Source organism: Schistocerca cancellata, chromosome 6 (assembly GCF_023864275.1).
Source record: "Schistocerca cancellata isolate TAMUIC-IGC-003103 chromosome 6, iqSchCanc2.1, whole genome shotgun sequence".
Taxonomy (NCBI): domain Eukaryota; kingdom Metazoa; phylum Arthropoda; class Insecta; order Orthoptera; family Acrididae; genus Schistocerca; species Schistocerca cancellata.
In genome coordinates, this window is record NC_064631.1 from 493,713,069 (window position 1) to 493,728,961 (window position 15,893).

Below are 15,893 nucleotides of genomic sequence, written 5' to 3' on the forward strand. Positions count from 1 at the left end.
CGACATGAACCAAATGGTTACCTACAGTGTCTCCTCAGTTCATCGGACGTTGGTATCTAAGGAATATTCGTATAGCATTGCTATGTATGAGCCTGCACAGCTGGCGCCTGGACCGTGCACACTTGCTGGCAGCTGTTCATCGGCGATAAAGGCTGGAATTCGCATGCCACTACCGCAGCAAGAAATCCACTGATTGCGGACGGGTGGCCTTTCCAGATTAATCAAGTTTGATACTCCACCGTGTACGTCGGGAAATGTCTCAAAGCAAGGGGTTCACGACGGAGGAGGAAGTGTTATGGTCTGGGGAACAGTTTCGTGGCATTTCCTGGGTGTTGTCGTCAGATTGGAAGCCGCTGAGGATGAACAGAAATGTGCATCTATCCCTGGGGATCATGCCCACAGCTGCATCTAGACGATGGTATCTACCATTTGGACAATGCAACGTAATGTAACTTAGCTAGCGTCAGGTCATTATTTGTAAGTTGCGGAAAAAAATGGTGTTATGTGTAAGTTGAGTGAATCTCACTTTCAATAAGTAAATGCTATCTTACGTAGAAACCAACGTAAAAGATTGGGTCGCCACCGACTCTAGCCACACGACAAATAAAGGGTTCGACTGAATCGGAAAATTAATCAATTTAATCCTAAGAAAAAAACTCATCAAAGAACATTCATAGTACTTTCACTCATAAAGAATGGGATGTAATTACTAGTTTGGTCCAGGCATTGTTCACGTGAATCAAGTATTAAAGTAAGGTAAATAATGCTTGAACACTGTGCATTAGAGCAGCTTGCAGCAGCACTCCTGAAAACAACATCTATTTCAAAGAATTTGTTTAAATAAAAAGGTAACACTACTTATTGGGCCCGTGCGCATGGAAGCGCTATGGATGGGATAACAAGGAAGCTACAAGGTAAATGGCGTAGGTAATAGAGACGTAACATCGGTACTCAGGATAAGATTGGTGGCAAAATTAGTTATTCCTTAAAACATTGATGTAATGCTTCTACACAACTGCTGTTACCTGGTAAGTAAGTACAATTTCTTTTGAAATAGTACACGATTCACGACATACTCGTGTGCCCACGAGGTTTGCGGCGACACAATTTCTACATACCGTGGCCAAGTTTTAACCACATTAAACCACGCAGCAGCGATCAATTAACATTCTTCAGACTGCACATTTGAATGGACAAAGGGTGACAGCAGTGAACCGACGAACTCTCATATTGAACCACGTGGGTGGCTTCCAGCGGACATCAGGTAAATGCGACAAAGAAAATTCACGAATAGGCAAAATTATTAAGGTGCAGGAATGTTAGAACGTATACAGATGCAGTTGCAGGCAGACAAACATTCTGAACCGAGGGTGCACTTCTTACATATGCAACACCTTTGTGTTACCTTCTTCTTACGGATCAAAGTCTGCATTAGGAATTAAACTGAAAGTCTTCAGAAGCCTTGAATTCCTTACTCCGACAAGGTTAAACAATCTTTACAAGACGAGACGCGTAACCAAAAGCTAAAAGCTACCCCCTCGCTACGAGACAACGCGCCATGCGGTTTAATCAACTCACCCTCCTTCGAAGAGAGCTCGGCTGCAGATCATCGGCGCGCTGGAAGCAGACTACCCGTCTCACACACTCCAACGTCTCCCACGCGATTCCATTGCCAGGAAAACCCAGAAATGAGGCTTCCGCCGCCAACCTAACACCGGTAACATTCACGCAAGGAGAGCAAACCTCTTTGCCTACCTGAAAGCTACAAGCGTTGGCCATCATGTACGACTACCGCTGATTCTCTGCAGCAGACTAAACCACCGTATAGCAACATGAAACCCACCCACATTCATTCACTCATGCCTGCCAGAGAGATTTGTATCACTGGAAAGTAAAGAAATTGATAATGAAAGGGGACTACAGGACCCTTTCAGTATTGCTCAGTTCACAGTGCACGTGCGTGGTTCGAAGAGCACCATGATCAGCTTATCGTACTCCTCGGGCCCCCAAACTCTCCGGCCTCTAACCCAATCGAGAATCTACTCGACCATTTCCATCGTGCCGTTCGCGCTATCGATGTTCAGCCGAGAAACCTGGCGCAGCAGACCACCCCACTGCGGTCGGCATGGATCCACATCACTGGCGGTGCCTTCCAGGACCTTAGTGACACTTTTTCCCGTACGTCTCGCTGAGATCTGCACTGAAAAAGATGGAAAGATGGTTATTGAGTTTTTAACAGGTGGTCACGAGAGTGGACAGTGTGAACTACGGCTGTTGGACGTATTTAGGTATCAGGAATACTGTCCATATCCCCTCTCCTTTCCATTTTCACCTTCTCTCTCTTCTCTGATTCCCGTCTTTTCCTTCCTTTTGTATTTCCAAAATCTTACATTTCCTCACGTGCCTTGGCCCGTTTTCGATCCACCAGTCGTCTGATCCTTGCCGCCTTTGCATATACCAGAGCTTTACAAAAAGCTTTCCTTCACACTGTCCCAAACTGCTTCCAGTCTCTCAGACAGGCTTGCATTGTCCACTTGTAATTTATACACATTGACCTTTAGAATTTTAAATTTATACTCCATCGCAGTTCTCTGTGGTCTTGAAATCCCCTCTCATCACGACATAATCATCGTTTACCTATTACACACGCAAACGACAATGTCACTTAAATGTCCTACAGCTCAAAATCTCTCACTATTTTCATACTTACATGCTGAGCTTCCTCTACAATTTAGCAGCTCCAAATGGCACAAACTACCGTACGTTACCATCGGAATCTGGCTTGTCCTCCGGAAGGTGGACTTCGTGCAGGATGAAGGTAGCTTGGCGGAGGATCAGACTCTGGACTGCTGTTGGTAGTGCTGTTTCATTCCTTCATCAGCCGTATCCTTCATGTCCCAGCACTACTAATGGGCTCCGAATGAACCTGTAACAAAATTACAGCTATTCATGCCGGATAGCAGCGCACCTGTTATACAAATGCTACGCTTCTCGACAACGCCACTGAAGCCAGTCAGAGGTTAAATCACCTGCTCTGACCGCAAGAACCGCAACACCGCTGTGCTGGCAGCTCCCGTAGGGCCGAGACCGGCACGTCACATTACGAATAAACGGCCCTGTTAGAGTCACTGGACCGGTAACACATTGCGCATGACCGCTGCCAGCGGCCACTGCAATGCTTTACCTCTGTACTCCCTCAGATTTGCCCACAAAACAGTAGTGGCGCTACACAGGCTTTTCCTTTTGTTATTTTGTGCCCTACGCTTTTGTAATGTAGTATCAAAGGATTATTTCCACTGTGAAGTTATTTAAACAAGGAAATATAATCTGTGTGGCAAACGGATAAACCATAAGTTTATCATTACTTTGTAATGAATCACTGGAAATTAGGTGCCAAAAATTATCAGAAAAATCCGGAACAACCTCCTAAATTTGCTGGTACAATTCAGGTTCATCCTGTATACGTCTTTGTACATCGCTTTTTCTCTCCGAGTACAAGCTTTCCTAGCAAAAGGTTCGCTTCGTACATGTGCACATGACACCGTTTTCTTAATGTCACATCGCTACATTCGGTTTTTGCGTTCTGTAAAACACTACGAGACAAATGGTGCACCCATAAATAGCAAAATAATATTCATGTACAATGAAAGTCTTTCAGATATAAATGAAAACTACAATGTGTACGTCACCTTGAGTTACTTGCCATATCGAATAATCAAACCATAGAAGTTATAAAATGTGGCTGAGACTACATAGGGGAAAAAATAAGTAAAAATGTATGAAAAACTTTAAACAGTTTCCCAATCCTTCTCTCATATGTGGTTAGGAGAACGAATAAATTAAGTGACTACAATTTATTTAAAGACTTAGTTATAATATATAAGTAAAACTGTAAAACAGATTGGTCTCTTGTAACAACCCACAATTTCGTGTCTTACTTTCGCCAGTGGTGCACGTAGAGTAGGGCTCACATTTCGGCAACTACCAGACGACAAACAGTAGACTGGGAATAGTTTTAGCGAGTACCAAACACAAATTCCTACAACGTTACTGTAACATGGACACATCTTAGGCAGAAAACACCTAAGTCCAACTTTCCAGCTTCTCTGAGGCATCTCTCGATGGCCACGAACGTGGAACGGTGTGGCCGGCATCTAATTGGAAAACGTTCCACACACAGTATTGCAGCAGTCTCTTCCACTCCAGTTCTCTTTGTTGTACATAATCACCAAGTCGGTCATTTCCGCAACTGTATACTAGCACATGTCGGACTGATGACAACAACGTTATTGCACTAGCCGACCACACAAGGTCCGCATCAGGATGCGCAAAAAGGATGTGTGGAGGAATGTAGCTGACGTACAGGAATGTTACAAGGCGTATTCGGATGGTAAGGTCCTATTAGGCGCGAAATAGAAACAACTGTGAAAATCCAATGGAACTTCGCACACATATGTTGGGCAGTGTCTGTAGTGTGCCTATCGATCACTTCACATTGCTCTTTTCAGTTCAGAGCGCAAAGTGATCACGTAGAAATCCCCAAATCATCAATGTCTCCCGGCAGGTATGTGGATCTGGTGAGAGGTTTTGCCTGAAACTATGCAGCCCACATAACATATATATCATGCGTTTCTTTCTGCAAGATTTCGGTGGGAAGTGTTTGATCCTCCACAATCCAGCCCTTAATTGGCTCCATCTGTTGTTCATATCTATACACATGAACCGCTGGCTATGAAGACAACGTTTTGGCACAAACAAAGAAAGGCAGACCAGCGTAGAGAATTGACGGAAAGCAAAGGTGGTTGCTTTCTTTGACGAGTGGTGGAAAGTTTGTACAATGCAACGAAAAATGTATAAGTCGGAGCGGCGACGTTTAGAGAGGTAGCTATAAGGTGTGGCTAACTGTTGCGAATAACAAATTTTTGATTTCGCGGCCCATCGTACCTTACATTTCGAACAGCCTCGTATTAGGCCCAGATCGTCCATTCAAAGTACATAGATGGTTAAAGGGTTGCATGCATTCCTTATTCAGATGCCAATACGAATCGGAACCAACCGTCACAATCGTTCGTTCTCAGACTTCAATGCTCTCCAGCACCCAAGCAGTGCATTTCCAGTTATGGGTTCCTCCCAGAAAACCCATCAATTCACCTTTCCACAAAACATACTGAAAGCTTACACCTGATGTGTAACCACATACCAGATCTGGGAAGATCGTTGCATGTTCTTGTACCAGCTTTGTTATCTTACTGTCTCTTTAAATCACGGCCTTTTAAATCGCGTCTTCTTAAATCGCATCCCTTTTTAACCTTATTATCTACAGATATGTGTCCCTTTAAATCTAGAATACTTGCTGCTACCCCACTTAATCCTTAGTAAATTGGACTGACCGAAGATATCGAAAAGTTCTAGGAAGAGTGTGCCTTTTCAAGTTATTTAAGAGTAGGAAAGAATGTGTCATGGACATCGTAAGCGATTTGTGTTGACAGTTATTCAAGCACGTTTGTAATTAATTGGAGCAAATCGTGTTCGCCAAAATTCAATCAAAATTTTCCTCTGTGTGTTAAAATATATTCTTGTCTGTCACTTGGATAGGGAGGTTGGTCCATCACACTGAAAGAACGGACCTCATACTTCGCATGGAATTATTTAGTGGTTCATTGCTTTCCCTTTCTCTGCTAGGGTTGGACAGCAAAGATTCAGCATTGAAAGTCTAAATTAATATGTACTAAGCTGTTCGACATATGATAAATAAATAGTACGCTGTTACACGTGTTATTCAGGATACCAAGTTGCGAATTTCAGAACTGTCATAAGAGATGGATGAAGATTTTGCCTGGTGTCATACTTTTATCATAATGCGACGTTATTTGTCGTCGGATACAGAATCCCCTTCTCACTCTTTACCAGCATTCTCACCCTAACCGTCTGAGGACCATAAATTTCCGTTTCTGAGGCAGTTTCCTACGGGCAACATTGCCTGTCTGCCTTTCAACACACGTAACCACTGAGATGGAATAATATGTTATCCTGCAATCGCATATCGGCCACGTGGACAGCTAAAATTAAGATCTGCCCTATCTTTTGGTGCTACGTGTCACGGGCGTCCTACCGGCCAGATAATTATATGTGACATTAAGTAGAATTTATTAATCGATCTCTCTGGTGGCAATTTATTTTGGTTTAAGGGACTGAATCTCGTAGTTTGATGTTATCTCTCTGTAGATATTGTCCAATGCAAACCTCCTCTTACTCATTCCACTGCTATCTCGAACAGTTCACTCTGGTACTGATCTCAAACTATAAATCTTTTTCTTAAAGCAGGCAGGTGGAGAATGTGAATGTGAAGCTGATTAACATGCCGTCAAGACCAAAGTACAGGGTGACACAGAAAAACGTGAGCATTTCCACAAACCAATAAAACTTGAAGTGATGAATGAAAGAAATTGAATTCATGGTAATTGAAACGTTATTCCTTCACCAATTACGAAACATTTTGGCATTTATTATTTTTAAAACAATTACGTCCCTTAGATGGCGTCCTCCTGTACTTATACATTCGTTAAATCTGCTGTTGAGATTCCTTGTTGACCGCTGCAACATCTCAGCTGGGGTACTGTGAAGTGCATACCGAATTCTCTGTTTCAACTCATCCAGGCTTCTCGGTCGAGTCGTGTAGACTTTGCTCTTGATGTAGCCCCACTAGAAAAAAATCACAAACGGATAAATCTGGCGAACTAGGGGACCAGGGAATGTTACCGAATCGTGAGATCACACGGTTGCCAAAGAATTCTCGCACATATGCCATTGATTGCCGTGTAGTGTGTGATGTCGTTCCGTCCTGCTGAAACCAGGCTTCTTGATCGTTTGGAAAGTTGTTCAATGCAGATGTAACGAAAGTTCGTAACATATCCGATTATAGATCGGCATTGACAGTTATTGTGTTTCCCTGTTCATTTGCGAAAAGATACGGTCCGATATTCCCATGCGATGAAACACCACATCATACTATCACTTCACTAGCATGTAAAGAGTGCTCAGGAACGTCATTAGGATTTGTCTTTTCCAGTAATGATAGTGCTGTTTATTCACCTAGCCGTTGAGATGAAAATGTGCCTCATCTGACATCCACAATTTGTTTAGAAATTCACCGTCATTGTTTATTTTTGTTATCATTTGTTGACAGAATCCTAATCGTAACCGGTAATCATTGCCCTTCAATTGTTGCATGTTCTGTAGTTTGTACGGATGAAATTTTAAATCAAGGTGAAGAATTCTGCGAACACTCAGCTGGGACATTCCAACCACTGCTGCGTGCTTACGGGTTGAACGCCGTGGGCTCCATAAGACAGTCTTGCGTACAACATCAATGTTCGATAGAGAATGCACACTTCGTCCTGTTGGTATCGTCTTGAGGGCAGACCCAGTCTCTTCAAAGTTAGTAATTCTATCCGGTGTTTCGACGGGACGACATCATCCCTCCGCGCCGCTACGAAACTATGTTTTTATAGAACACCTTTATGGCTAACGCATGCTGTTGTCCGTTCCACTGATCCATGTTTACTGAAATGGCGAACTGTTTACTCGCAAACCGTCACGAACCCGCAGTGCTGCCACCTGCCCATGGTTGCCACAACTCATTTCAAACTTTACCATTTCTCTGTGTCACCCTGTATAAGTCAAAACCGCTTTTAACGCTCACGAGTGTGAGCTAGTGTTATGCCACTAATGACAGAGAAGCAGACGGTACGTTAAACTTCTTTCACCCTTCTCATAAGCAGAAAGCTGTCTAATGTTCGGCCGAAAATTGAATTCTTAAGCAATTACACTTGCATGTATGCTAGATGCGACAGAGAACTGTTGTAGTTTATATGTTCGGTAGTCAGAGAATTTGCACATCAGTATAATTCCAAAAGTCGGCAAGATGGTTACCTGCTCAGGAAAAAGTATTAGAGTCCATCTTATCGATTTCAAAGTACGTTACCGGTCATTTTTCAGCTTCATAATACGAAAGGGCGTTAAATCTAGTTACTTCTTCGGTCTTAAACTCCACAAACAGCTTTTCAGTTGCCAGATGCGGAATGCTGTATTGCTATAACCCCAGTGGACGCGCCGTAGAACACATCACAGCAAACATCCTGTGTTTCTTGCCACATAAAAGCATAAAACATGGAGTACATTCTAAATACTGCTTTTTTGAGTAACGTAAGAAAAATTAGTTATAAATTTAGCTTCCATTCGGGTAATACCACGTTCATTAGTTTGGGGACGCATATCAGAGCACTATATAGAGTACTGCAGAAGATCTGTAGCTAGATGATTGTTACATTGCTGATGGATGGCAATTATCTTTCGAGGGGTAAATATCTCACGGAAAAGCTCAAGATCAAAACAGCAGAGCTACCAGTCATGTGCGATGTCAGATGCCAAAATCTCATTCCATGCAAGCGGAAACAGATTATGGGAATGTCTTACTTCTCCGGCATGCTGTGGCTAAACAGGGTAACAGGTACTGTCATTGTATACATCAATTACAGAAGCGCGAGAGTTTGTCGTACACATCTGTAGAATGCAGTCTTGAGCGGGTATGCCTTAAGGCTGAAAATGATCTTATGACGCGGTCAGAAACATCGAAATGTCGTTGTCCTTTAGCACTGTTTCCGCCTCGATACTGACTGGTCAGGGCGACGGGATGCCATGCTCAGGGACCCACGTTCGGTTCCGGGTTGCGTCGGAGATTTCACCCCTCAGGGAATGGGTGTTGTGTTGTCTTCTTCATCATCTGATCCCCATCGACGAGCAAGTAAAAAGACTTGCACCAGACCACCGGTCTACCCGAAGGGAGGCCCTAGCCAAACAACATTTCATTTCAGTGTTCAGTGTACAGTATGACTTTAAGGCATTATAAAACCATCCTAATACCACACAAATATTTTTATTCGACAGATCATGAACCCTTGAGCAAAAATATTTTACTAAAAGGACACAGTTCATTATACTGAATGGCGTATGACTCACATCTCAATATACGTAACCTATTTAGCAGACAGGATAAGTAGCACTGTAAGCTTGTTCCGTGATAATGCTGTGTGTAGAGGAAAGTATGATTACTGAAGCCTGATATTTTCAGGGAGGGAGGGGACGCCGGTCTTAATTTGATTTATTAAAAATATTTTAAAAACCATTATAAAACTCTTTATGGCTAGATCGCAATCTGGTCTAGGAGTATACAGTTGCAGCGTGTTGACTGGTTTCGGAAGTTTTCTGCAACAATTTTCAGATTTGTCAACAAATGGAGGAAGAGTAGCCTAACAAAGTATTGTTAAATAAAGTATGATGTAAGACAATGTATAACAACTGAACCAATTATACATTAAGAGTCATTTCCAATAGTAAATGTGAACAAGTAACAGATGCACTTAACAGTATCCTATAAATAATATCTTACTGCTTTTAAGATCACGTACTGTTCTCGTAAAAAAGCGGTGCACCTGCACTAAAAAGCCAATATCATTAACTGTAGTCATGGAATGAAATGCATTCGTTTTGTGAGCCAACAAGTTTATGGCAGTATGTAGCAAGAAAACATCTCGTGAGCGAACTACGTTGTAAACATGCCGAAAAACTTCAAAATAAAAATTCTTAAAAAGGTTTTAGCTACATTCCAGTAAATTTTAAGGTTGTAGAAATAGTAAGGGAAAGAAGATAAAAATATAAGGCAGGGAAGCTGCTTTATATAGTTAACTGGCAGCATGCCATTTGTAAAACACCATTCTTACATAGCTCTCAGATTGTATACATAAACACCAAAGTACAGCATAGCCCATAAAATATGCGTAACAGGCTATAATATCGCAAGATTACGCTAATAAAGAAGTAAAATAACCAATTCCTTTAGTGGAATTTCCATAACATTTCCACTGTTTGGATTCATACAACAGGAATTATAGTGAGAATAGTATATGCTGCGGTACAAGATTTTTCAGCTGTTCCATATCTGTAAACATACACACCAAACAGTACGTAGTAATGTTATAAAAAAGGTATGTGATCAACGGTGATAAAATGGGAGAGATATATTTAAAACATGACTCACAAACGAGTGAGCCAGCATGACATACAAAACTATCATCCTTAACAAATGTGCATGAGTTGTAGGCTAAAAGTAAAATGTCGCAAGTTCAACTTGTCTGACAAAGCACGTCAGAAGTAACTGAATTATGCGTGTGCACCTGCTACACTAGAGAATCGTAAAGAATTGCAGGAAACTCAGGACAAAAAGTACGATAAATGCTGTAGCGTAGAGAAAGAACGTGGCAGTATCCCATTAAAATATTTGCATTATTTACGGATACTGTTAGATAACGTAACGATCACGTAAAAGAAGTGTTAGAAAATGCGAATAAAATAATTCTGGGAAACTGCAAGGACCTATAAAGGAAATCGCGACATGGCACTAATGCTAACAGTTTTGAAGCGTACTTTCAGTGTTTGGAAACATTATCAAGCAGGTATAACAAAAGAAATCTAAATTCGTAGACACGCTGCTCGGTTCTTCACAAGTCGATACAGACCTATGCAGAAATGCAATATAAATGCTTGTGTAACTTAAATGGGATTCCTTGGAAGAAAGTTGACATATTTCTCAAGATTCTGCGTTGAGTACATTTCGAGAAACCGTGCACATAGAAAACCATATTACTCCAGTCATCGTCTACTGCTCGAAGGGATTATAACTAAGAGTAATTGTGGCACAGTCCTTTCTGCCTTAGTCAACATACCAATGGAAGAGGTCGAGTGAAGCAATAAGTGATATAAATAACACGTCTTCTCTGTAGTGTACTTTCTGATTACAAGTTAGGCGCAGACTTATTCCTATGAGCACATGTGACTGTCATTGTGTGTGGTACCGTTATGCTTGTGTTAATATCAGATACAACAGACTCTGAACGGAGGAAAATATGAGACTCTGCCAGTGTATGCTAGAGAGTTCCACTGCTACTGCTTCATGAGTTCTGACAGCAAACATAGGTCACTGAGAAACTGCATCTGCTAATGTGCTAAATCTAAAAGGGAAGAATAAGCAAATTTAGTCGTTGGCACAGGGCATCTTTAAAGAAGATTGTTAATGATCTATAACTTGGAGCCAGAGAAGGAACAAAAATACTCGGACACCAATTGCAGAACGCTTACAGTAATTTACGGAAGATTATTCTGCAAATCTGTCTAAAATGGTGATACGGAGCAATTATTTTCTTACAGTACTGTTGTATGAAGCATTTTAGTAAACTTTTGCTCACGTAGCCATGTATGGAGAATTTTGGTACAATTTTGCTACAGCACGACCAAGTATTGGGTAGTTTGTTACACTACCAATGTATGGAGCAATTTGCTGCAATTTTGCCCTAACATGGAGATCTATAAAGCAACTTCATAAATAGCGGTATAGGGCACATTTAGTTAAAGTTTTGATGCAACATGTTAAGGTCTGTGCCAATTTGATGCTGTTTTGTTGTACCATATCAAATTATTGACCGTTTTCTGCAGTTTTGCTATAACAAGATGTTATATGGAGTAATATGTTACAGTATTGATGTATGGCGCAATCGCGTTCAATTTCGCTACAGCACTAAGATGCTTGGAGTAGTTTGTAATAACTTCAAACAACAATGGTGCTTTATGGGATAATTAGTTACAATGTTGATACAATATGGTGATGTATGGCACAAATACAAAGTAAAATATTGCATTATGCTGGGGTGCTTTAAGTTAACAAAATTTAGCTGTAAATTAATCGTCATATAAAACGAGTTTCTTGCTTCTAAACCACCAGACAGGATGCACACAACCAGTCATCAATATAATAGCTCGAATATTACTTTACCTTTTGAAACTAAAAAGCCCATGCGAAGGAACAGTCAACGAATAAATTGCAAAACACAAGTAAATAAGAAATATTGAGAATATGATACGAGAGAAGACCCTCAGGAGGACGATGTAGCCTGACAATGGTACAACCCTCAAACTTAGTTTCATTTATCTCCAAAAGACCAGTTGTATTGTATGCTGCCCTTACAGCAAATAATATTACAAACGATGAAAACTATGCAATTTGAAGCAGAAACCCGTTCAAAGCAAGCAGAACGTACTTATACAGCGATTAACTAGCGCATGTAGCGATGGCCGCAACATCACAACGTTAATCTGAACGATTTCACTACATTTAAGAGCTCACTCAAGTCTGTCTGAAAACCAGTTCACGAACATCAACATTCAGTATTACGTGTCTGTATTAACTCACAGTGAATACACGTAAAGAAGTTACAAACTAATGCACTGAAATGGCTATGTCCAATGTAGCCACATCCCATGTTAACACACACCTAGCCAGTTAGCCACTCTAGTGCCTACCACCTTCCACAAGTGACTAAAAGACTTCGATCATGCTCTACCTTCTCCTTCGTCAACCACTTAATGTGACTGGCACCGTTAATGAAAAGATCTTCTTTAATATGATCTTGGTTGATGCGATTCCATTTACGTTTGAAATACTCCAGTTATATACAATATACAGGGTGTACTTGGAATAAATGTAGAAGATGAGGGGGCTAGCATGGTGGGTCATAACAAGCTTATATCGCACAGCAACCCATGTCCGCAACCTTTGCCGTACGGCGCTGTTAATCGTTCAACAGCGTCGCGCGCTGCGAAGAGGGCAGCCACACAACAGGCCATCCTAGCCATCATGGTAGCAGGTCTCAGAGCAACAACTTCAATGTATTTCTGACATCGAGGCAAAAGAGACATTGGGATGAAGTTTTATGACCGTTGTTTCTAAATGCTGTAGTCGACGTAGTGGCGGATATTCTAAGCGGGACGACCCTAGAGGTTTTCCGCCTTTTACTGGTACATGAACGCGTTGCTTTTGCCTGTGCAAATTTCTGTTTGAGAGGTGTTGGATTTCGTCGTCAAACGGGGACACACTTGTGTTTATTACTGTGTTGAGCGGACGGGAAACGGAAGGATAATCTTGGGAGGAAGGCTACTTTGAAACTAGGTGTATTCGTTATGTGTTACAGGTGCGAAGGGCCGACAGACGCGGTCGCCAACGCACACAGCGCACAAAGGGCTTGATGAGCAGGCGTTAGCACTGCTGCGAAACACATTATCATCAGGCTCACTGTGTGTTGCACGGGAAATTGGTGCAAGCCATTCCACAATTAGGCGTGCGTAATACGAAGACGATTTTAATGCATACTGCCTTCAGAAGGTTTACGTCCTGACCCATGGGTGTGGCAAAGGTGTGCCATTGTTCCAAACTATGCACTTTTTACGGATGGGCCATTCTTTACACAAGAAGGTATGTTCAACATCCGCAATCAACTTATGGGCCCGGGAAAATCTGCATGCCGTCTTTGTTCGTGGTCGCCAAGATTGCTTCGATGTGAACATTTGGGTCGGCTCGTTAGGCGATAACCTGGTCTGACCCTACATGTTCCCCCGCAAACAGATACTTGATCTTTTCATTAGACCTATGCCACAGTTGTTGGAAAGTGTTCCATTCGACGTTCGATACCGAATGTGGTACCAACGCGGTTGTGCTCCTGCAAACGCCGCGCATGCAGTGTGAATGCATTAGGATGAAACTTTTGGTTTAACTGGGTAGGATGCCGTTTACAAATGAAGGCTGTAAAGGTTCACGCCGGCTTCTCATTTATCTTGTCGCCACACATACATTGAAAACGTTGCCCTACAGGCCTGCTACCATAATTGCTCGGATGACATGTTCAACGACGCTAAAGGCTGCGGACATGAGTTGCTATGGGAAATATGCTTGTAATGATCCACTGTACTAGCCCTCTCATTTTATAAATTAATTTCAGATACAACTTGTATATGTCTGAACAGTAGTAACTGACTGTAATATTTTATAGTTCCTCGTTGTTAAATATGAAGAGAAAGTTACTGGAATAGCGATTGCCAGTCAACTGATAATCTTTATGCTCTCTTTTTCTTCACACTATGTCGTTCAGTTATCTCCCCTGTAATATTTATCGACATATTTCTAATAATATGAACATCATCGTCAAGAAAATCGATAATATAAACATTAAATGCAGATGCCGAGCATTTATTACATTCATTTTATTGCTGATTGCAAGTACTGTCCCAAGAAATATCGCACGAAACTTCTGCACTTCTATAGCTTCTGTTATTCTTCTTACAAACGATTTCACATTCAAATGTTAATACCTTCAGTGATAAATGTGGCACAAACAGGGTAATAGTTCTATAGGATTCCTCACTTTATTGCAATTTCCACGTTGTGTTTACAAATGGTTCAAATGGCTCTGACCACTATGTGACTTAACATCTGAGGTCATCAGTCCCCTAGAACCAGACTAACCTAAGGACATCACACACATCCATGCCCGAGGCAGGATTCGAACCTGCGACCGTAGCAGTCGCGTGGTTCCGGACTGAAGCGCCTAGAACCGCTCAGCCACTGCCGCCGGCTTTGTGTTTTCACTTTCCGTCCCTCTTTTGAACGCGATATAAGTATTTTTGGTTAAGATACACTGAAGCAACAACTAAACTGATACAGGCATGCGTATTCAAATGTAGAGATTTTAAACAGGCAGAAGACGGGGCTGCTTTCGCCAATGTCTATACAAGAAAACAAGTGTGTGGCGCAGTCGTGAGATCGCTTGCTTCGGCTACTATGGCTGGTTATCAAGATTTAAGTGAGTTTGAACGTGGTGTGATAGTCGTCGCGCGACCGATGGGACACAGTATCTCCAAGGTAGCGACGAAGCGGGTATTTTCCCATGCGACAATTTCACGAGTGTATCGTGGATAATAGGAATCCGGTAAAACAGCAAATCTCCGACATCGCTGCGGAAGGAAAAAGGTCTTGCAAGATGAAAATTTATTCCAGCTTAACAGAAAATGCGTCTACAATAAAGTCACAACCCAAAGCAACACTTCAAGTCAAACCGCTAGATACCAGGATCTCTAACGGCCAAGATATTTTTACTTCAATCCTCACAGGGCTTAGCTAAGGAAAATTCTTAGCATTTAGTTCAAATGGCTCTGAGCACTATGGGACTTAACATCTATGGTCATCAGTCCCCTAGAACTTAGAACTACTTAAACCTAACTAACCTAAGGACAGCACACAACACCCAGCTATCACGAGGCAGAGAAAATCCCTGACCCCGCCGGGAATCGAACCCGGGAATCCGGGCGTGGGAAGCGAGAACGCTACCGCACGACCACGAGATGCGGGCTTAGCATTTAGTCTGCGACGTGTGTAATAAACGAAGTGAAAGTGAGGGATCCTGTAAATAGACCTATGCCTTTAGTATTAATGAATACCAGTAAAGGAACAACTACTCCACGAATCGAATAAACTAGAGATCTATTCGTGATCGATAGCAGTACGAATCAAGGAGAGGCTGTGATTTAACCCCATATTCTTATTACAAACCTCTGGTGTCCCACTGCTTCACCTACACCATCTTCTGTTTTTAATATTTGCTCTCCGGAATTTTCAATCACGAGTCATATGTCCTAGCCGATTACATGAAAAAATGTCCACACATAAACAATCTTGCCTGTTCCTTTCTGGAATTACTGCTATAGATTCGTGGTGCATTGTCCCCCTCTTTCCATCGTTAATTCTAAAGCTCTCAATGGTCACTACCAAGTCAAGTCTTAGGCTCTTCTGCTAAAATAACACACGAATGATTCTCAGAGTGCATGCCTTCCAAAGCATTGTTAATTGTTTCACTATCAGTAGTTTCTAAACGTAATACCCTGAGGATTTCCTGCTCATAAAGGTAAAAACTCTTGCCCTCCTTAACACACATGCATAATACTTATTAGGTAAC